We start from the raw sequence: 21,958 nt of genomic DNA, 5'->3' as shown, positions 1-21,958 counted from the left end.
CAAGATCAAGCATGAATAATTTATGAATGCCAACTATTCAGATTCAATAGATCTGAATAGTTACTTGAATCAGGCCTAGACCATCAAAATCTTAGCATTTGCTTCTAAAAATTAAGTGTCTGTCTTCCTGAAAAGTCAGCTCTTCCATTCTACATCATACCTGGCACAATTAGCAGCAGACAGCCCTGATATGCCAAAGGAACAGCCTTTGAACACCAGCTGAAGTAGCTACCTACTGAAAAGCTTCCTGAAGTCTCCAATGCAATTTGGAGATCTTACATCAAAACAATGACCCCAGCGCCATCAGACATTGGTTTCAAAAATGCAAAACACAGCATAAATGAGAGTTATTTGTATAAATAAAGGCCTGAGGGAACCTAGACTTGACTAAATCTCTGAATGGTCCATATAAATCAACAATTCTCAGTTACTGAGACAATCAAAACCAATTGGGCACTAGCAAAGGGATTTAACAAATCAAAGCAAGCTTGAAGCATAAAGTAGCATTAACTTTTATGGAGACTTACTGTATCTCTTTGAGCCTAAAGAATTCTAAGTTGGTCAAAAAGAAAAAAGCCAAGGAAAATACTTTGGTACTTGTAACATGAGGAAATGGAGCACCAGTTTAACGGACATTTTGCTTAGATTAAAAGGACTGGGCCACTGAAGGTGTAAGCATGAAGAGCTGGGAATGAAAACAGCCAGCATGAGGATTTTAGAGGGAAAAGTTATGAGGCTGGAAATATTGCCGTAACTGTGCAAAAACTCTGGATGACAACTTGAGGTAATTGTGAATTATTTGAAGCAAGGGAGAACGTTGCTTCGTTGTACTTCTGTGGGTTGATGGTACAACAGGTAGAAATAAAATGCTGTTACATAATTTGGAAAATTTCCAGTCTGGAAGCTGCCTTCAGATACAGTCAATTCCAGGCTTCGGTTATAACATTATTTACAGCTTAATTTACAGCTTGAATTTTTTATCAGCACAATACACACAACACACTCCACAGCTTCTTTAGGCCAAATAAAAAGCTACAAAACGTATTTTGTAACAGGCACCCAGCAGTTCACTAACCCACAACTTTTTCTCTAATGATCACATGACAGGATTACAAAGACGCCCAGGCTTTTTTGACTGGAGGACTGCAAGTGAGAACATAATTTCTTTTTTGTTTTATTTTGTAATGTGCTCAAGTGGTTTCACCCTTCCTTGCATTGTCTCCTCTAATCAAGTTCAGAACTAAACAGGACTCACATTGTCATTACGGCTACCGTTTTGTTCATTGCCAAACTCATACCGGATGTCAGAAAAACATCAAACTATGCTTTTGTTGGTCTTGTAGCCTGCACACTAAGAAAAATAATTTTGTTTTATAAAATCACCTCCTTTTATAAAGCTCAACACAGGAAAGGGCATGAATTTCTATTTGCCTCTGCTAATGCCAGCTCACAGTATATCCAGTCAAAGTAAGTTACCACCAATTAGCAATACTACAAGATCTTCAGAAGAAGAATTTCCCTGTGTAGGCATCCCAGTTTACCTTCCTGTTCATTATAGTATTTGCTTCATACATTCTGGAACAGTCCCCTCCAAATCCCTTTCTGCCCAACAGAGAACTTCCATAAAAACATTACTGGCTCCTGGGGTCTAGAACAGAAAGTGAGAGCTCAAGCAACTATTAGAATCCTTCCTGTTTCTGAAATACCAAACACCACATGTTTAAAGAATAAAGTCACCTGCAGAATGACTTTACTATGGAAATGTCATGAGCACAAGATATTCGGAAGTATAAATTAATGTACTAGATTTGTAGTACTAATCAGAATATGGGATCAGAAAGCATCGGTCCACAACAGGAAGGGGCACAAAGTTTCAGGGAATTTTCAAAATTCTATTTTTTTAGTTACCTCAAAATAGTCCACACAGAGACACTGGTTCAGTTCCTTTGGTTGCCACAGCTTTAATGAATTAAACGACAATTTTTGAAATCCAACAACCTCATCAAATAGTTATTATGAAGTCTTGGAGGATATCTAAGTATTATTTTTCAGCCACTGAAATGGCATCCAGACACTTTAAAGGCTGCTGTTGCTTGTGTTTGCCAACCTATACAGTTTCAAAAAAGCTACAAGATAATACGGATCTAAGAGTAAGGTGCAATCTGTTTAAATCATACCATGTCTCTCCCTCCTTAGCATCTCTTAGTTGTGTGTTTTCAACTGCCTGGTTTTATGGTGTTGGTTTTGTTAGACAGTTTCCTGTATAGGATTACATTCCATTGGCTTCTTGCCAAAAACATTCAGACCTGAAGAGCTGAAATCTTCAACAATCAACTAGAATAGTATAGCTGATAGATATCTTTAGACAACTGTAGTGTGACATCTACAAACACCACAAATTTCACTAATCTTAAACATAACTTCAAGTTGAGATGTAGACATCATTATACCAGCAATGAACACAAGCCAGAGCTGTTGTGTTTAATGCCATCTTCACAGCAGGAACTCAGGTCCACCTCAACCATAAAACAGTGCTAACCACAACAGCCTTTTTCAGCACAATGGGAAGAAGGGCAAAGAACTTCAGCTGAAACAAATCAGCATAGATCTATAGAAATCACAAAAGAATATAAGCCTCTATTAGCTAACAATTTGAGTTCCTTTATTTAATGTCCCGTTCATTAAAAGATCTTCTAATTTTTTTTTTTTGTTATTGTTATAGGATGCAATTTGTTGCTTAATGATTTAGACAAATCCCTAGTGGTTGCAAGGTGTCCAAGCTGGCAGGCTGCATTTCCAACTGGCAAGATAGCTGTAAGATACTCTGAAGTCAGTTGTATAGGAAACGGAGAAACCAATTCCCAGTTTAGAGCCAAGAATGCTCCATCTCCTACTGAAGAAAAGAAGACAAAGTCAAATCCTGCCATCAGCCTTTTAGTTTGGGTTAACTACTGAACACACTAGAAAATCTGATGAGGACAATTCATGGAGGCTAAACAACTTGGATGATTTTTCTACCTAGGTGTTGATACAGTGCAATAGACCATAGATCCCAATTTGTAAAGTGGAATTTGCAGCAGATAGTGAGTGCTTCTCTGTAGCTTGTAAATAATATAGTTATTTTAGTGACAGAAATTTGGCTCAAGACTTAAGTGTTATTTACAACAGGCTCATGCTTTCCCTCCCATGGCCTGCCTCAGCAAACTTCTGGTTCTTTTACCAGTGTGTTAGAAAGGTTCCACTGCAAATGCTTCAGAAGTAGAGTTTTCAACTTTGAGAATTAGTGTCAGTTCTTGGTGGGTCACTAGTGCCATGGAAACACAGTGTGAAGTGTCACTACTAGTAACTTCCTAACTGATGACAGCCCTTCTCCCACATCTGGACTTCTCAACTGAACTCCCTTAGGAACAAGACGATATAGAATGAAGATTTGCATGATACTGATTTGCATGGTAAACAATCCATACATTTTAAGCTCTTGCAGTGGAAAGTAAAGAACAAAGGGTAGCCAGGAGGTGGAGGATTATGAGAAAACATAGGAAAACAACTCACCCTGTAAGCAAAGGGAAAAAACAAGGTGCAATAAAAATTTTATTTTTAGTATTAAGTGTTCACCAGTGACACAAGATACAACTATATGCTTTGTTTGGTTTTGCTCTCAAGGGAAGGACCAAAAGAGAAGGACTAAAGAGAAGCATCTAATCTGCTGTTTATTTTCTGGTGATACTCATTTATTTTACTTCCTGCTGTAAAAGACTTGGGGAAAAAACCCCAACCATGTTTCAGTGTAATTTCTCCCCCAGCTCAAATAATTTCCACCAGTTTTAACGTAGATTTATCTATTGCTTGCCAAGCATTATTTCATTAAAATGCTGTGCTCTGAGGATGACTCATCAGTCAAATAATATTTCTGTAAAATATCTGCAGAACTCAGTGGTGCCAGGCAGCAGAATACACTGCTAGCTGTTAAGAGCAGTAATAACTCTAGTTGCCATTTATGATGATAGGAAAAATAGGTAGCCATCATTTGGGAGTTGTTATCATTGGGGTTTTAGTTAAGCAGGACCTTCTGTTTGCTACTCAGAATCTGAACACAAGTTCATCATTATCCATTTCTCTCAGTAGATCTGTTTTCATGCTTGTAAATGCATTCTGATAATCAAATGGCATTTAAAACACTCAGCATACAGCAACAAGGTGACTTCAGTGTTTTGTAATAGGGCATCTGTTGGTAACATGTTTTAAAGGCAACTTGTGGCAAAGAGAAGAACTCGTGAGACAGGCAATACTTTTTCTATGGTGCTAGCAACTTAGATTATTTGCATTTTCCAGAAAAGTCAAACTGACATCATCCTATAATACCTCTACCACCTTGAAAGCTCAGTTGCAAGTTCCTTTTTACAAGGCCTGAATGTAGAAGTTAAACGTCCTTAAATCTTCAAGGGCAACATAAATGCCAAGCCCCTCAGAAAACTTTGGAAAAAGTGAACCAGTCCTCCCTAGACTAAACTTTTTTTTTTCCTTTCCTTGTTATTTTTTTGTTATCAGGAATTATAGGAAATAGCTTTCCTTGTTATTTTTTTGCTATTTTTCTTAAAGCAAAACAACTTAATAGCTGTGACAAACACAAAAGGAGGAGTAAAAGTGCCGCAAGCTTCCTTCATTAAAGCATGTTTTCCAGTTCTCTATGTCTGGTAAAAGAGCCCAGGAATATCTCTACAATGCCAACATTGCTTCATTATTTTTGTTTTGTTTAAATGAGGCAACATACATCAATCCAGCAGCAAGGAAGAAAGAACCCTCTTCCTCCTCTGACATGTGGGTATATACAATGAAGTAGCTTACATTTTGGCTAACAGATCAAAATTTTATCATTAGCACTGTCATAGTGAGACAAAATATCACTTTGTTGATCAAAAGCTAGAGAATATTACTACTTTAGACAACAGGAAGCAGAAATTATTTCAAACTAATTAATGTTTACTGTTAAGATGATACTAATTTATTCAAATCAGTTTTTGAAAAAATGAGAAAAAAGACCCAAATACAACTAAAATAACTACATTGTTTCTTTAAAGCCATTAACTTATGACAACATGCAGCACAAATACAATTAATAGCTCATTGACAAATATTAATTTCTTCCCTGGGACAATTCCAACAAAGACAAAAAGCATTAGTCTCAAATCTGATTTTAAAGCCTTTGCCTAAAAACTAGGTGTGGGGTGGTTTTTTTCCCCTTCAACCTTTTCCACAGAAAGCATTCCTTTTTCTGGAAAAAGGCATTTTAATTAAAAAAAAATCCAAACATTATTTGATTACCGCCATGCTAACTTACAGTTTTTTCCAATTAAGTTGTACTTTTAATTCTGTATATTTACGCTGTATTACTTCTAAAACTGCTTGGCATTCTTACAATGAAATAAAAAGAAATCAGTCAAAGGACATACTTGTTTGCAATAAATAGGAAAGAATCTGTGGACTAGTTTAGAAAGAGACTAATCCAAGAGTAGGTTCACAACTCTGTAGGATATTAATGACTTTTTGGAACTGTAGGAAGTCTATCACACTTTTAAAAACAAAACCAAACATCAGCACCACAGAAAGAAAAAAACTCCATTCCTTGCCTGTATCTCAAAACCTAAGCTTTTAGAAAATAACTGAAACTTTTACTTCCAACCTTTAAGACATCTTTAATGGATACACTAAATCAAGACATAAGATGCCACATGATTCATATCCATCTTCATGAACTAGAAATAGAATATCTTTCATATCAGATAGGATAAAAAGTTCTTGCACTGCTTGTGTGTTGGAGAACATTACAAAGTTGAGTACATCTTGTTTGGCAGCTGGAGTTTAATTAGGTTAAATAAAGTTTATTTCTTTTTTTTGTTTATTGGACAAGGAGCTGAATTACCACTTTTCTTATAACAATACAGCCACTCACAATCACAGGAGGGGTCACCTTAGACAGTAGGTGTTCCCCTGTACCTCTTCCTTGTTATTTGATTGCCAAGCAAGGTATCTGGATCAGATAACTAAAGTAAAACCCTCCCTGGTCTGTGTGTCGGTCTGTCCTTCCCTAATGATGGAACTGCCTCACAGAGAAATTAATGATCCTGCTTACTGCTTTGATCAACAAAATCTCCCTCAGGCAGCCAAGGCTCAAACAGCTCAGTTTAATTTCTGCTACTGACTTAGAGAAGGAGCATTATACAGGCATCAGGGCACAAGAATAAGACTTCCTTAAGACAGAGCTTACAACTAGAAAAAAGGAGGAAAAAAAAAAAAAAAGAGGGCAAAGCTTCTCCAGATTTTAGATGGGAATTTAGGAAGCACTGAAGTTTGATGCTGCAGTAGGAAAATACACAAGACCCTTGTTAAATGGGCCTATCTCAAGAAGTGCTGAGGAAAAAATTTATCCCTACAACAGAGAAAGGCTTTACTGAGGTCTACAGGCAACAGCGCAAACCCCCAAGTATTTATAGAGGTATAAAGACTGCTCACAGGAAGAGATCAGGAACTCCTAGGGCACGATTCTGATTAAAGAAAGGAAGAAAAAACAACCCCCACTTTTGTTAATAAAAAGGAGAGCAATTAAGAAGCACTAATCACAACAATTAGAGAGGTGGCATCAAGATCAGAGGAAAGAAAAGATCCTCTTATGGACCATGCAGGTGCACATTATGCCAAGACTGGAATATTCAAAGCAACAAAGCAGTGAAGTTTGCTTGAAATTTGTTTGAATCCTCCAGTGAGCATACCTATTTGAACAGAGCTAGAAGGGTTTTGCTTTGACTATATTGGGTGGCGGAAAAGAAGGGCAGGTGTTGGTAAGGATTTTTTTTTTTTTTTTAAGGGGGAAGGAGAAAGCACACTATTTTATGGCAGCAATCATGACACATTGGAAAAACCCTACTAACTGCAACTGCTATTGCTCTTGGCAAATCCATCATATTGGTATAAACAGAACCTTTTATGTGTTGTTTAGTATTGTCCATCAATGCCAATAGGTGGACAGGTTTAAAAAAAATCATGGAACAGCAGAGAGAGAAGATAAAATTCTTAAGCAATGATTCTTAAGGCTGACACAGCCTTGTTAACCTAAATGGACCATAATGATTTTAAACCAGTGGACACATTTCCCCCCCCTCCCCCCAATTCGTAAGCTTTCATGGAGGGGTGGAAGGAACACCAGCAGAAACATCCCGAGTTGCAGAGATCATAGTATTTCAGACCAATTATATCACCCAGTACTCTGATATATTTGTGGACACTATTCTGAGAGCATCATTAAGAACAACTCATGATCCAGCCTCAGCCACCACTTAGACAGAAACACTGTGTTACCAAAAGGGGCGCATCTTTGGGGGGTCAGAATTTTATTTTTTTAACACTTTTTCTTTATTTAATGTCAACAAAGTTTCCATCACCTATCATAGAAGGCTTGATAGCCTCACATATGTAAGAAACCATGAATTCAACTATTTCCTATTACATAAATAAATCTTTGACTGTAACTGACTTATTATAGGAATGATAGTCCAAACAAGATTAATATATGATATACTAGTATTGTTAAATGTTAAGTAATTCTTGATAGAGAAGAGTTCTGACACCTAAAATCTCATCTAAAGTTTTAGCATTGACAAAGAAATTATTCTTAGAGTTTCTGTTTCAGCTTCCCTTCAAAATCCTTAAAATCATTGATCTGCTCCTCTCTCTCCTTCCCTTTGTCCACTTCCCCCACCACCACCACTAAGAATTCTCCCAATGTTTTAGGCATTTTAATGAGTTCCAGTTAGGCAGCTAAATCAGATAAAACCTAACTATAGCAATTACTATGCCAAGTAGATACAAATAAAAAATAAATAAAACAGGGAAAACCTCTCAAATTCTGCAACTGCAATTATCTCTCTACTTTCATTCATTAAATATAAGAACTACTGAAGTTGCTATGAATGCCGCTTTTTAACTTGCATCACTGGCAGCAGAAATCTAGAACCCCTACTGAAATTTTGCTAGATGCCATTGACAAAACCTGCACTTTTCTTCCTGCTAGATAAATATCTAGCAAAGCTGAAAGAGAATACAGATGGAGGCTAAAGGAGGCTTAACACCACTAATTCATGCATCACTGCCGCTGGGCTTTACTGAGCATTTCACTAGACTGCTTTCTTTCCAGTAGGCTAACACAATGAATCTGCATCAGAGACCAATAATTTCATTAACTGGTTGAAGCTGGTTGGGTTGGAACATGAAACATTTGGCAAGACTGTAAATTAGAGGGTGTATATTTACACAGTTTTCTCTAATCCTGAACCAGAGTTCATTCATAAACAAACTTAAAGGACAGTAAATTTTATTGAATCTATTAAAGAAAAAAATTTTTTTTCCAAACATATTTAGCTGACAGCTCAAGTATGAAGAAAGGGATTCTGCAATCACTAAGCTGCGAAAGTACTATTTGGGAATCTAAAGTTACATGTTTGTCCTTCACTGGTTACAAGAAAAGTCTTCATTTTATAGCATTATCTTTCCCAGAGGGCAGTTTCCACAGTAAACGTGAAATCCATGTACACTGGTGTAAACATTGCTGCTTTTCTCTCCTAGTTGCAGCTGGAAATAGAAAGTTTTCTTACTTCAGACTAATAGGATTGTCTGTCAGAGAACTGCAATATTGTTAAACCCAAGATTGCTCAGAAACACCAAGAACCTATTTTAATGGAACGCCCTTTCAGATCAAGCCTATAGTGTCATAGATTGAAACCATGACTCAGGTACCTTTTCATGTACTATGTTTCTTTTGTGACACTGAAGTATGCCTTCTGTGCCTATTACTCCCTCTCAAACAAACAAACAAGGATTTACAAAACTTGCAAGGAATTAGAACAGGAAAAGCACATGACTAAATCAAAGTTACTTAACAAAATGAAAAGTAACTTCTCCTAGCTTTATTTTGTATTCTACACATTCAGGCAACAAAGCACTCATTTTTACTTTTGTTTGCCATGAAGAATATTTGTGTTTTGAGTGCCCGCGTACAATGTGGAACAGGTCCAAAGGATACAGAGTATACAGCTCTTTGTTCTTTGAACTAATTTTATGCACACAGAAAGAACTGACCCTAACTGACAAATCAGCATAGCTCAACTGTTTTCTTCACTTGCAACAGAAACTTTACCCTTCTTATTTAAAAGTAGGAAAATGAACATGTCACTCAAATTAGTTTTCACTCAAGTTAGATTTCTCTCAATATTGATTTTAAGATTTCCCCCTCTCCTTCACTCCGCAGTTCATTTTTGACAGGTATCACAGGCAAAACAATCCAGAAGACTGTTAATAAGAATCTGAGGTTCACGAAAAAAATTACACTGTCTTTTTTTCTATATTGTGAAGTCACTATGATACAGAGATGTCCCATAATAACACAAGCAAAAAATGCTAAGGGACTTCTCTCTGTGAAGAGAAAATTTCTTGTTGTGCAGGGGAAGATTTCAGTAGCTCCAGTTAACATATGTGTGCTCACCACAGACCCACAGCACAGAGTCTCGTTACTTGCATATGCATGCACGTGCATTCACGTACATTTAGATTACTTCAGCACTGCAGTACCAGAGCATACAGGAGAGATTGATCCATTACTATGCATTGGCTCTGTCTCAGATCCAGAGACAGGTTGCTTTATGTTTTTAGCCTACAACAAAGTAAGAATTTTCAGATACGTGGCTTAACAGCTAAAGTTAAGTCATTTTAACATGAGCTGCTGAAAGCCACCCTTTCTTTCAGGATGTTTAACTTTACAGATGTTGTCTTTTCACCATTGCATAAGCAGTTCTAGACAGAAAAAGAACAAACCAAAACTAGCCACAAAGTTTACTTGAATACTGAGAAGGTGATGAAGCATGGGTCAGTATCATGAAGTTCCAAACAGATGGCAAGACCATTATTTAATGTTTTTTCAAAAGAAAACTTTATAGATTGCTCAAAGTCAATGGCATATACTATATTCTGAAAATTTCCCAGTAGAATCAATTGCTTTTAATGTAGCTAAGCCTATCCTCAATGTTATGCACTGAAAATCCTCTCATCAAGAGAGTCCAAGTGGTTTTTTTTTTTTTTGGGGGGGGGGGGGAGGGGAAGAGTCCCCTGAAAATCTTGAAAAGCTTGAAGTTTATAGCAGTGTTTGCAGTTGGATCCAGCATCAGTAGAAGCATACCACTAATCTTGGTGAATGACTTATAAAAGCGCTGATGACCATGTGGAATGTTTTTTCACTGTCAGTAAGTTCTCATTAAAATAATTTCAGGATTTGACTGGTTACTGTTGTCAGCTTGCTAAGATTTTTAGCAAAAAATTGACTTTTCTTCTGTAAATTTTAATAGAAGTCTTTTAAGTACCTTCCTTACACACAATAATGGGACAGAACAGCATGACTTCCCTGCCTTCTAGGATCTGATTTTCTGTTTATGTATCTAAGGGAATCCAGTCTTAGCCATCAAGACTTAGTTTTCATTTGTGAAGCTGCCAAAGAAAATCTAGCTTACAGAAAATATTTGGAATTTCTCTTCTGAAATAAATTTAAAAAAAAACAAAACAAAACACGACCAAAAACTTAGTTAAGCCCAGGATGGCATTAACTATGTAAGTGTACTACAGGTAACACAGCAGGCTTGTAAAGTAGAAGAGTGTGCCCACCACTTAGGCTGATGACTGCTCTTACCATCAGTTCCCATCTGCTTTCTGTTATCACATTATGCTATGCTGAGTGCAGACCTGTGTTATACAACTGTTCAATCACAGGAGAACCATGGCATCACACTGGGAGCTTTGCACGAGGGAGCCAGCATCTTGGGAGATGAACAGGTGCCTCATTCATCCAACTTCCAATGCTTGATGAATCAAATCTTCACATGTTGCCCCAACAACACACCTCTCATGACAAGGCCTTTAGTTATTCCCTACTAGCATTCAGAGTCGAGATCAATGTATATACCTGATTTTTGTCATAAAGATGATGTTACCACACCAGTCTTTAGAAAGGCAAGAGACAGAACATGCCCCTCCTTCCCAAAGACTTCTATCCCCAAGAGCCATCCTTGCAGTGTTGTGCTGTGCAGGTTTCAGGCAAGTTGAACACTTCACAAGATAGCCATAGCTGACAATTATAAAATCAGCATGGGCTCCTCCCTCATCCTTCCCTCCCACTCCACATTAATCAGCTGGAATACCTAGGTTTTGACATTACAACATGGTGATGACTGAAGTCTCTGCATGTACCTTCATTCATCATCAAGCAACGCACAATGAATTCACTGTGATGAACAAATGATGCACCTAAGATTTATCTACAGTTGAAGAGAGTGAAACAGTTTCATTTCCTCCAGGCTAGGAAAGTCTTATGAAAAGATTTTGCCTTTGAAAACAGTAAATGTGAAAAAAATGACTACTTAGCAGCCAATAATTAAAAGACAATTACACATTGACAAGCAAGATGATAGCATTTCATTGATGGTTTTATATAAAAATGAAGACAGAAACCCAAAGAACTTCTCCGTCATTATTTTAGTGCTAGACTCAGCACCCTTTTATTAACAGACATTTTTGTCAGTGGATATTAAATGTGATAAATGTCATGTTCTCAAGTTACTGAAGGCTGCTGTTCTATCACTTGCAGATTAAGTTAAACTGATTGTTGGGCAGATGGTGGGAAAGAGGGTGCGTAGTGTGTTCTCGATCCAACTGACACAGATTATACTCTTCAAGCAGTAATTGAAACACTTTGATACACCATCTCTTCATCCAGGGCCACCAGACAAGAAAGGTTCCTTAGTTACATTGATGCTGCCTCCCTAGCAAACTGTATTTCAATTATTATGCAAGTCACAGATGTCTATTTTAAGATTCTTTGCTTTTATTACAGTACATATGGAGGAGGTTCTCTCCTGACATTTGAATAATCTGTCTTCAACTAGCAGGTGTTTTTTCCTTTCAGAATTTTTTTTTAATAACCTCCTGAAAAATAATCAGGAGAATTGGAAGAGAATGAACTAGAATTATGCTGATGGCCATATGCAGTATGTTTAACAGTGCCCAAGAATGGTGTCATACTAAAAAAAGCATTAAAACCACACTTATGGCAGAGTAAGCAAATCAAGTGAGAACGTCCACACATTTCATTTTCAGGTCAGCACACAGCTCCTATATTCTGCACCTTCTTGTGCTAATAGTAATAGTCTAGGAGTTGAAGCAACCTTGGTATCATTTACCACTCCAGCTAGAACCCAGCTTCTGGTTGCAGAGATCTCTTCAAGCCAGAATAACATCGGTACATGACTTCACTGCCTTGAGGAACACTTACATCAGACAGATGTTCCTCCTTCAGACGTGCACTGAAATGGATCCTATCACAGGCAGGTAATGTTCATGCTTCAGGATCTTAGAAGCATTTGGCATTTTTTTTATGGCAAGCATCTCAGATGTCAGCAAACGGATCCTAGCCAAAGAAACGTTTCAAGAAGCAAGCAACAGATGTAACCCACATCCTGATAGAGCATGCTTGACTGTTACCAATTAGTTGTAAGGCTTCTTGTTCAAAATACAACTCACTGCATAGTCCTTCTTCAAGTTCTCTGCAACTGGATGGTTCAGACTGACAAAAATACAAAAGTAGAAAGAAAAAAAAAGATGAGCTTAGAAAGCTCTGTAGAAAGATAAGCTTAGCCAGGGTAAGGGAATATATCACAATTTTATATGAATCTAAGCCAACTTGATGAGATTCATTTCAAATAATCTTACATTCAGCTTTATGACAACCTGTGACCTCCAGGCCTTGCATCAGTAGGTGGTTCAAGTAGGCTGAATAAGGAGAAAAATCCATAAATTATTTGATTTTTCTAGCTCAGAGATCTGGCCACATGCCCAGTGAGCTCTCAATTATTTTAAGTCATTCAGCTACAGCAATGAAAATATCTCCTCATTAATAAGAACTAGATGTTTAAGTGCCAGCTTACAGTGTTAGGAAGGACAGAATATCACCAATTTGCTGACAGCAGAACTACTGGAAATCGACCTCTGCCCCTCCTCCAAACACAATCAAGATGATCTCATCAATGCCCAAAGCCGTGAAATCAAGCAGAATGCATTCTTAAAAGAACATTTGGGCTCAAAAAATATTTACTTCCTGAACCAGTGGAGGACTTGATCGTACCTGTGCTATCAGCCAAACTGACGTGAGTGGATTCCTTCCTTCAAGACAAGGACATCATACGTATGGTGATCATCATTATCAGCGGCACTAACACAGATGGTGGTCAGGTAACTAAGAACTTGGGCAACAGCAGGAACCTCTCACAGGGAATCCTGGAATTTTTTCATGCTTGATATTTTGTACCAAGTGTTGAGGCGTTAAAAATCTGTAGACATCTTGCATACTGTAGACCCTCCTGCTTCTCTCAACTTCACACTGTCCACCTTTGCAAGACAACCATTGTGCCATTTCTACAATCTCTACCTCTCTATTCCGTGCCAGATTTCGAGTGACTGAAAGGTGTGCTTCTATCTCAATGCCACATATATTCATTTGATGCCAGTGGCAGCATGGACTTCTTTCTCCTCAAGTTTGGGCACAGCTTATCTGGTAAGTGATTGTAGCAGCAGGATCCTAAAATTAGCCTTCTTACAGAGATGATCTTAGGCTGTTCCTAGATGTAAAGTTCAACATTTGTGCCTCATGATTTCATCAGTATGCCTATTGCCTTCTATTTCACAGATATGTGCAATCATGGAATAATAATAGCAGGCCCATCTTTTAAGGGGATGAAGCCAACACAGAATGAACAGGGCACAAAACTTGCAGATTTCAGTGCTCAAGGAAAGGCAAAGCCAGACAACTATTTAGGCAAGACAAGAATACAAATCTTCAGAACTTTGAGTCATTAAGAATTTTATGGTATGGTTTAGCTAAAACTAAGAACCCGAACACTCTGCATTTTCATTACTATAAGGTATTATTAATGGAAATAGATGAGAAAAATAGTGGGTGCATTCTTTATAAGGAGTCATTAGCTGATGCAAAGGTAAAAACACAACTGCAGCTGAAACTACTATTTGAGTAATTAGCACTGGTTACATGAAACACACAGGCACCTGTAAGGGGGTCTATTTTAAGGATGCTTGCTTTAAGAGTAAAGATTTCTAACCATGATGTTCTCCATGCTTTCAGACAACTGCACTTTCCCCTCATGAAGAAAAGCTTCCCTTTACCTCCTGCTGAAGAGATCCCCAAAGATACGTTAATTTTTCTTTAATGTATTATCTATTCTATCACCACAACTGTCTTATCTACTTTTTTCTCAAGGACTGATGCAGTTGCAAATACTTTTCTGCATCCCATGATAGATTTTATTAATGACATCAAACACTGTTTCATGCTTTGCCTTGTTATTGAGTTTTGTGGTGGTAACGGATATTACATTCCTTTGTGTAAGTTCTGTAATTTTTCTGAGTTTTGATAAGGCCATTAATCACAACATGACTATGCTAATCCAGACTACATTGGTGCCCAAGACAATGCTAACAATAAGCACTCTTTAATAACCATTCTCCTTTGCCCAGTACTTACCTGTACAGATTTTCTCTGCGTAGATAGTAGTCTTTTTTAGCAAATACAGGAGAAGATGAGGACTAAAGTAACACAATTGTGCTTCAGTAAAATTTTTTCCTGAAGAGTCAGGAGAGGGCTGACCTTATGAGCTCAGCATCTCATTATGTCCTAATTGACCTCTCATCCTAGTGACTTCACTGGTAGTTGAAAATATTCAACATCTGGCAATACTTGGACTTAAATGATGAAAATTCACAAATTAAAAGGAATATAAATAGCACTGACTTCTTTGCTCCTCTGTATGGTAGCCTGACACTGCAAACCTTCTGCTGACTGCAAGTATTCATGCTTCTTGCATTTGCTAACCAAATGCTGGCTTCTTTCAAAACAGCTTCTGAAAGGTCAAGTCCTAGAGAAATCACCTTGCCACAGAGCACAATTGAGCAGCATTTGGCAGGCTGCTCTTCTCATTTCATGTTTTGCTCTTCATTTACCTCAAAGTTTTGGGGTTTTGCACTATTCCAATTGGGTACTGAGAACTATTAAGAAGTACATTTCAAAATTATGTATTTTAGTATTATTTTATTCTGCACTTCACCACCCGCAGATGTCACATACATGCCTGTATGCACATCCATATATAAAGCACAGGCACTGTGCTACATATGACTCTCAAAAAAACAAGGTATGTAGTATTGGGAAAGAAAACACAGACTGAATCCATTTCCTTCTCGCAGCCAAGGTTTGCTTCCTTTGTAGCACCTACACCACCTACTTTATTTTAGATGCTTGAACTACAGCAATTACTTATCCCTAGATAAAGTGCACTCAGGACTTCAGAGGATTAAAACCCAGCATGTGTTAACTGCAGCAGGGTACAAAAGGAGTCTCTTGCATTATACCTACATATAGCCAGCCTACTACAGGAGATTGTCAATGAATAAGGCAGTAGAACTCCTCGGAGTCTGACTCTATTCTAAGCCCACTAAGTGTTTTACACACTGCTTCTGAACTACACAGGTCCGAACAAGTCTTTGTTTGACTTAACATTTGTCCTCTACAGCAGCCAACAGCAAATAGCCCAGAAAAAGCATACATGGAACACACAAGTATTTTTTTTCTCCAAAATATTCTTCCAGCCTCCAGAGATCTACAGCAGGCAGAGTTCCTGAGTCAAAGGTGGTGTGCTGGTGTCCTACAGCCCTGACTGAATCTCCCAGAAGTGCATTAGAGCCATTGCAAAGGAGAGGGTGAGACCATACGGTCCCAAGCAGTGACAAAAGCCACAGCAGTAAAAACAACAGCTTCTGTGGAACTGTGTGGACTCAACTGCTCTGTAACCTGGCAACTTCTTTATATACTGGGCATGAGGAAAACAAGCTCCTCCCACCACAGGGTGAGTGTAAGTTACACGGCAATCTCAGGTACTAGCTTACAAATAAAGCTACAGTTGACCTTTTCGGATGTGAAAAGGTGTGGTTTTGCACATACAGTGTCAGCTACATGTTTACAGTCAGACAAGTGTACTCATGATGTACATTTATCACATAACTCTAACAGTCAAGTGATTTCAGTGCTCTCTCATGGACTAAGTATTACAACTTACTGTGCTTGGAAACAGGCCATATAGTTTCCCAAGTTTATTTAAACTCTATTAATTAACCCAAATTTAATTTTTCTTCAAAGAGCTCCCTACTACCAGCTCGTTTTAGAAGTCTCCAGGTAGCCAGCTTTGGTTTTGTGGAGGGGAGGAAGCTAACATGTTTGCTTTGCTTCATTGTACAACAAAGCTTACTATTAAATTGCTTTTTAACTATTAATAGCATTCACACATAAGGTACCTAGTGTTTAATAGTACAACAGTTAAAACACAGATACTTCTCTGGCTCTCTTATAGCTGTGGCTCTGTTCTCAGGCAGCCCAAAGTACATTAACTGTGTGACTGGAAACAGGATTAGGTGTTCTGCCCGTAAAAGAATAAAAGCATGTCCTTCCTGCAGCATTTCATGAAGCTATCTCTCTGGTAAAATGTCAGTAATATTATGATAGACTTAAATTACACTAAGAGTAGGTGATCCAAAAGACAGGGACAGAAGTCACCTAGACCTAGATGCCAAAGGACTGGGCATAACACACCAGGGAAGGACTCAGATCCAGACATCCCTGTTGTGTGTGTGAAACTTCAGTGCAACTGTTAGAACAGAAGCCTGTATCTAATTGGATACAGTAACAGGAAAACCTGCTTAAAAGATGGTATGTGCAAATCTCCCAGAGATACAGGAAATAACTACAGTAACCTGGAATGTAGAGAAGACCCAACCCTTGACAACTGCTAAGTTAACCAGAATCAAGATGTGCTCTGTATTGTTATTGCTCTGGAATGTTAACCTTGCTAAGCATTCATACATTTTGGAAGTCTGCCCATCAGTTATGCAGTTCATGCTTTCATAACAGCAACAACATCTAAAAAACAGAGAGAAAGAAAACCCTGAGCATATCCTTTTATTTAGAGCAGTATAAGTGTTTATGAAAGCAGAGTACCCTTTCTGGAAGTCTAATCACCAAAAGCTCCATAGAATCAAGTAGAGATTACCGTGGCTGATCCTCCTCTCACTTCCCTTTCAGAATCATAAAACATGTGCTATTTAGAACCATTTCTTAAATGTGGAAAAAGGGAAGGGTAAGAACAGACCTCAGAAATCTGTTCAGTTCTGAGACCCCCATCCCCAGGTACCCACGCAATCTATGAATAAAACCAAGAGGATGATGCAGTGACAGAACATGCAAGTCCTAGAACATACTTTTGTGAAAATGAGCCAGATTTATTTGAACATAAGCTAGAATTAGAAAAATAGCAGATGGCCAACTGCAGCACCACTGAAATTCCAACAGCTTGTTTTGAAATGTTGAGTTAATTCTTAAAATAAGGTTTTAGAGTTGGAATAGATCCTTTAAAGATGATAGGAAACTTGGTTCAGATGCAGCAACTCAGATTATTTTCAAAAATTGACTGGTCACCATTAGCTAGCTGCATTTTTTGGCATTTTCCTCACACCAGAAGGCTGCTTTAGGTGTTCCTCTGGCAGTCATAACTGAAGATTTATTTTTTTAAAGCTATCCTCACTTTAGACCAGTTTCTCCTGCCAGGCTTGAAAGAACTCCTCACATCCTCCTCTCCACCCCTACCATCCAGCTCTGAAGTTGGTTTTACTTCGGATGTAATAATTTCATAACCTCATTGCCAGTCTGCTGTCGCTCCCTACATTTGAGAGCAAGATTCCTCATAAAGACTACAGCATAATATTAATTTGCCTTCTAGGCCATATCTACATTAATGAAGAGGATAAGGCCTAGAATAAAACCACTATAGATGGAGATCCTTTGTTTTAGTGTCCTCAGTAGAGGCTGAATTCAGCCGATTCCCCACAGGCTTCCTGCCTAGGCTGAACCACCTATTCAAACTATCCAACAAGTTTCTTCTCTTTCTTGGAGAAACGAACCTTTTTTGGGAGTGAGGAGAAGAACCTAATCTTCTAGACCCAGCTTTCTCCTCTCTCAAGCCTGTTAAAGAATTAAAAGTGAACAGAAGTTCTTTTCTCCCCCTGGAAACACTCTTCCCCACGTACTACCACCAGATTCGAGATACTCCAAAAACCACCCTGGGCGCACTGATGTCTTTGTATAAGGAAGACAACACAGGAAAGCCTAGCTTTAAAGCTGTCATCAAGTGTTTGTCATTACTCTTAGAAATTGAAGCTCTTATGCTGTCAATCCTTTCAAAAGAAGCTCACTTACACCTTTAAGGCAAAGGGGCATTAAAAATGGAAGCTGAACCCAGAATCCCGGACTAGAAACCATACGCAGCACTCCGAGTTTAACGTGGGATGTGCTCATACACGGTGCAAAAGTAGTTTCAAGAGTTGAGAGACTTACGAAGCTCAGAAAGCAGCGCTGGTCCCTCCCGCCGAGCGCAGCACCGAGCTACCGCAGGCGCTTCCCGGCTCCCGGCCACGCCGGTGGCTGCCTGAGGCGGCGGCGCGAGGCGAGGCCAGGCGGGGCAGCCGCCCGCCGGCGCCATCTTGCGGCCCTCGTCCGGATTTACCGGCACCGGTATGACGGGCCGTCGCTAGCGGCAGCCTTTCCGCAGAGCTCCAGGCGTGCGGAGGCCGGGCTGCCCGTACTTTGCAGAAGGCTGCCAGCCCCCTCTGCGGGCGGGCCAAGCAGGTATGGCACCCAGAGAAGCAGCTAGACGGCGGGCAGCAGGGAGCTTCCGCGTCCTCTGGGCGCCACGCTCTGCCGCCTCACTCCCCACCCCTGCAGCCGTGTGCCTGGAGCCGCCTGCGCGACCGTAGAAGAGCAAGCCTCACCCCGCTGCCCTTGGCCCCTTACACGGAGAAGTCCTGGCCATAAAGCAGCATCAAAATTTACAAGCAAAACACTTTCACTCTAGGGATTAAAAGAGAGTTGATCTTACTGCCCCCCATAATTTAGCCTCATCACCTACCAGCAACTTTTTGGGTGGTGCAGCTGCTTTTTCTCTTGTGAAACCACATGTGACTCCATCTTTTGGGGTCAGAAACGTCCTTCTGGAGCTCCAGACAAAACAGCAAGGCCTCCAATAACCTTCTTTTTTAAGACCACACTGCTTTTTGAAGCAAAAGCAATAAAGCCCTTCCTCAGGTGCTGCCTTGTGCCCGGCACAGGGGCAGCCCACAAGGTTGTGGCGGCACAGGGCCAGGTGGGCTGGGCCATTACCCAGCTGCCGGCCGCTCCCGGAGACTCAGCTGGGCTCCCCTGCACACAGGTGCATGCGTTTTGCTGGATATCCCTAAGCAAACACAAAGCACACAATTCAACTTAACTGCAGGTGCAAAGCAAAAATAAAGTTGTTTTTTCTCTAGGGTAGTTGTTGAAGCCAGGGCCTTCAGCACAGTGTAAAATACAAATGGTGCTGTAGAGACAACGGAATTTGTCTGTATAGACCAAGTGTCATTAATGTGGTAATATTGCTTGTTACTTCCGAGGTCTGGCACAGGAGAGTTTTTTGGCTTTCCTCCTCAAGTTTCTTGCTGTTCTGGTCCCATACCAGACTCTATAAACAATTATTTGTACATGTGTGTTCTTTTTTTGTGTTTTGCTGTAGAGACAGATTGGTCATAGTATTTCTTAAGGTACAGCTTTTTCAGCAGTCAGCAAGACTAACATTAAAGTCAGGTCACAATTTCCATTACAAACACTGATTTCCAGAATCTTACTACCCTTGAATAAAAATGCCCTGCAAGCAGAAATAAATCTCTGCAGAAAGCAATTAAAGAAGTAAAACAGAGGCACAGTTTTGCACCTACTACCACCGGCTTTATGAACCTATTTCTGCTTTTCACCAGTCAGTAGTCTGACCCTTTAAAAATTATATTTTCCCAACACAAAGCAGACACATGTGGATGACATCCGAGTGCCTATCACAAGGGACTGACAGCTGTAACCAAACCCTGGCAGCCACCATTGTGCAGCAGGGACAAGACAGTTTGTACTGGTTAAACAAACATGCTAATGAAGGTTTGTTTTAGAAAAAAATAGAAGCATTTGAGCACCCCGAACATTAAATCCTCATTTAATGGTGGGAAGTGTTGTATGTCCTTCCAACACACAGGCACAATGCTGTAACTTCAACAAGCTGCTTAATTTTCTCTCTAACACCCAAATGTATGTCATGGATGTATGGTGCCATATCACCCTCAGCTGGGAATTGCCTTAACTTTATTGTTTTCTGTCACAGTCTGGATGCTCCTTCAATGTTTTAGTGATTGTGAAAGATCAGTAAAGAAGGATTACTTTGAAACTGTTTGAAAAAGGAAAAAATCCATGAGGGAACTTGAAACAACAGTAAACCTGAGACCTATTGTACAGCACAAAAGATCTCATGAGACAGGGAGAAAGCCTTTCAGTTGCAAAAAATAATGAGAGAGAGATGCCACTGCAGGACCTCTGCCAGAAGATATTTAAGAAAGAATCAGAAAAGATAAGTACCCAGCTTTTGGGCAGCATTTTGTTCCAAAGGTCCTATCTTTGTGGATCGATACAGTACTTATTGTCGGCAGAGATTATGAGTTACTGCTGTTGCTGTTACAATGGACATCTCAAATGCATTTTCATTGGTCTTTCCTTCTAAATTAAAATTGGTGTGCAAAGGCTGTGTTCCGAATTCAACAGGAACATAAGCAGCACAGTACTATGCATTTCCAGCACATTAATGATGAACAAGGATCCTTTGGGCACAGTTCCATCACATCCACGAGGCCAGTGCTGGCCCAAGGGGCAGTACCACTCTGCCTACTAGACGTTTCCATCCCTTCTCTGGTTCTAATACCAACATTTGCCAATTGACCTGGCAGTAACATTTTTTTTTTTGGTCGAGTTTCACCATAATGCAATATAAATGATGGAAGTAGCATACAGGAGGTGAGTGGGAACTAAGCCCCAGTTTTTAGCAGTAGCACAGAAGCCAGTTGTGAAAATGCACTTTCTCACGCCTAGAAAACAGGAAGCAACATTTATCAAGGCAGATGACACTTTTTATTAGACAACCTAATGCAGCTGGGAAAAAACCTAGCTGTTTCCAACACTCAAGCACTTCTTCAAGAAACCTATCCGCTGAGGACTGGATTTGCCAGTCAGACCTGTCAAAACCAACCAAACAAAACTTTGATAAGTCTTTGGTCCAGAAACTGAAAATGACCCCACAGCTTGGTAGCTGGATGCTTTGTTTGTAAGACCAAGTGAAGTTCCTGTTGCAATCAGTATTAAGTTATTTTATATATAGTGAAAGTATTTCAACTGGAGAATACAGAAAACTTGCAACAGAATATTCTTGATCCTATTTTCTAGCATATTCTCCTGAGACTCAGATTCTGTGTCCAAATTGGATGGGCAAGTGAATTAAGCCTCTCTTTTCTCCTTGTGCTAAGCAGGTGAAACGAGCTGTGAAACTTGCTGTGCAAGAAGGAAAGCCAGGAAAATATACAATTTGTAAAACTCACAACAGCTTTGATTTGGTAAAAGTGCCATGATGTTCGATCTATAAGCAGTTTTTCACATGAACAGTGACTGAAAATTAGTAGATCCTGACCTTGACCGGTTAGGTGGCAGCTACTGTCTCATAGGAGAAAGCTCTTACAAACAGCCTCTAAGTGCACAAACCTGTTCTCTCAGCTACTGAATTTCATCTGTCTTTTGCCTGTCCTCAAGGTTATACCTCTCTATCACACTATAATTCTCTTGCACAATAACAATTTCCCAGCTGCACGCCAACAGCAGGTTTCATTAGCAAACTCTTCATTATTGCACAAAGGT

General features: G+C 39.3%; 1 protein-coding gene across 3 annotated transcripts in view; it reads right to left on the bottom strand.

The window, feature by feature from the left end:
• GALNT18 (polypeptide N-acetylgalactosaminyltransferase 18) overlaps window positions 1-21,958 on the bottom strand; it is a 336,920-nt gene that overhangs the window by 247,524 nt on the left and 67,438 nt on the right. Inside the window, exon 1 of one of the 3 annotated variants that reach the window (XM_054827881.1) lies at window positions 18,542-18,642. The exons of the other annotated variants lie outside the window; for them this stretch is intronic. The gene's annotated coding sequence lies outside the window, so the exon portion shown is untranslated. Of the gene's footprint in view, window positions 1-18,541; window positions 18,643-21,958 lie in introns of those variants that run through there. 3 annotated transcript variants of the gene reach the window in all.

This window comes from Grus americana, chromosome 5 (genome assembly GCF_028858705.1).
Source record: "Grus americana isolate bGruAme1 chromosome 5, bGruAme1.mat, whole genome shotgun sequence".
NCBI lineage: Eukaryota > Metazoa > Chordata > Aves > Gruiformes > Gruidae > Grus > Grus americana.
This window is presented reverse-complemented; position numbering and strand designations above follow the sequence as displayed.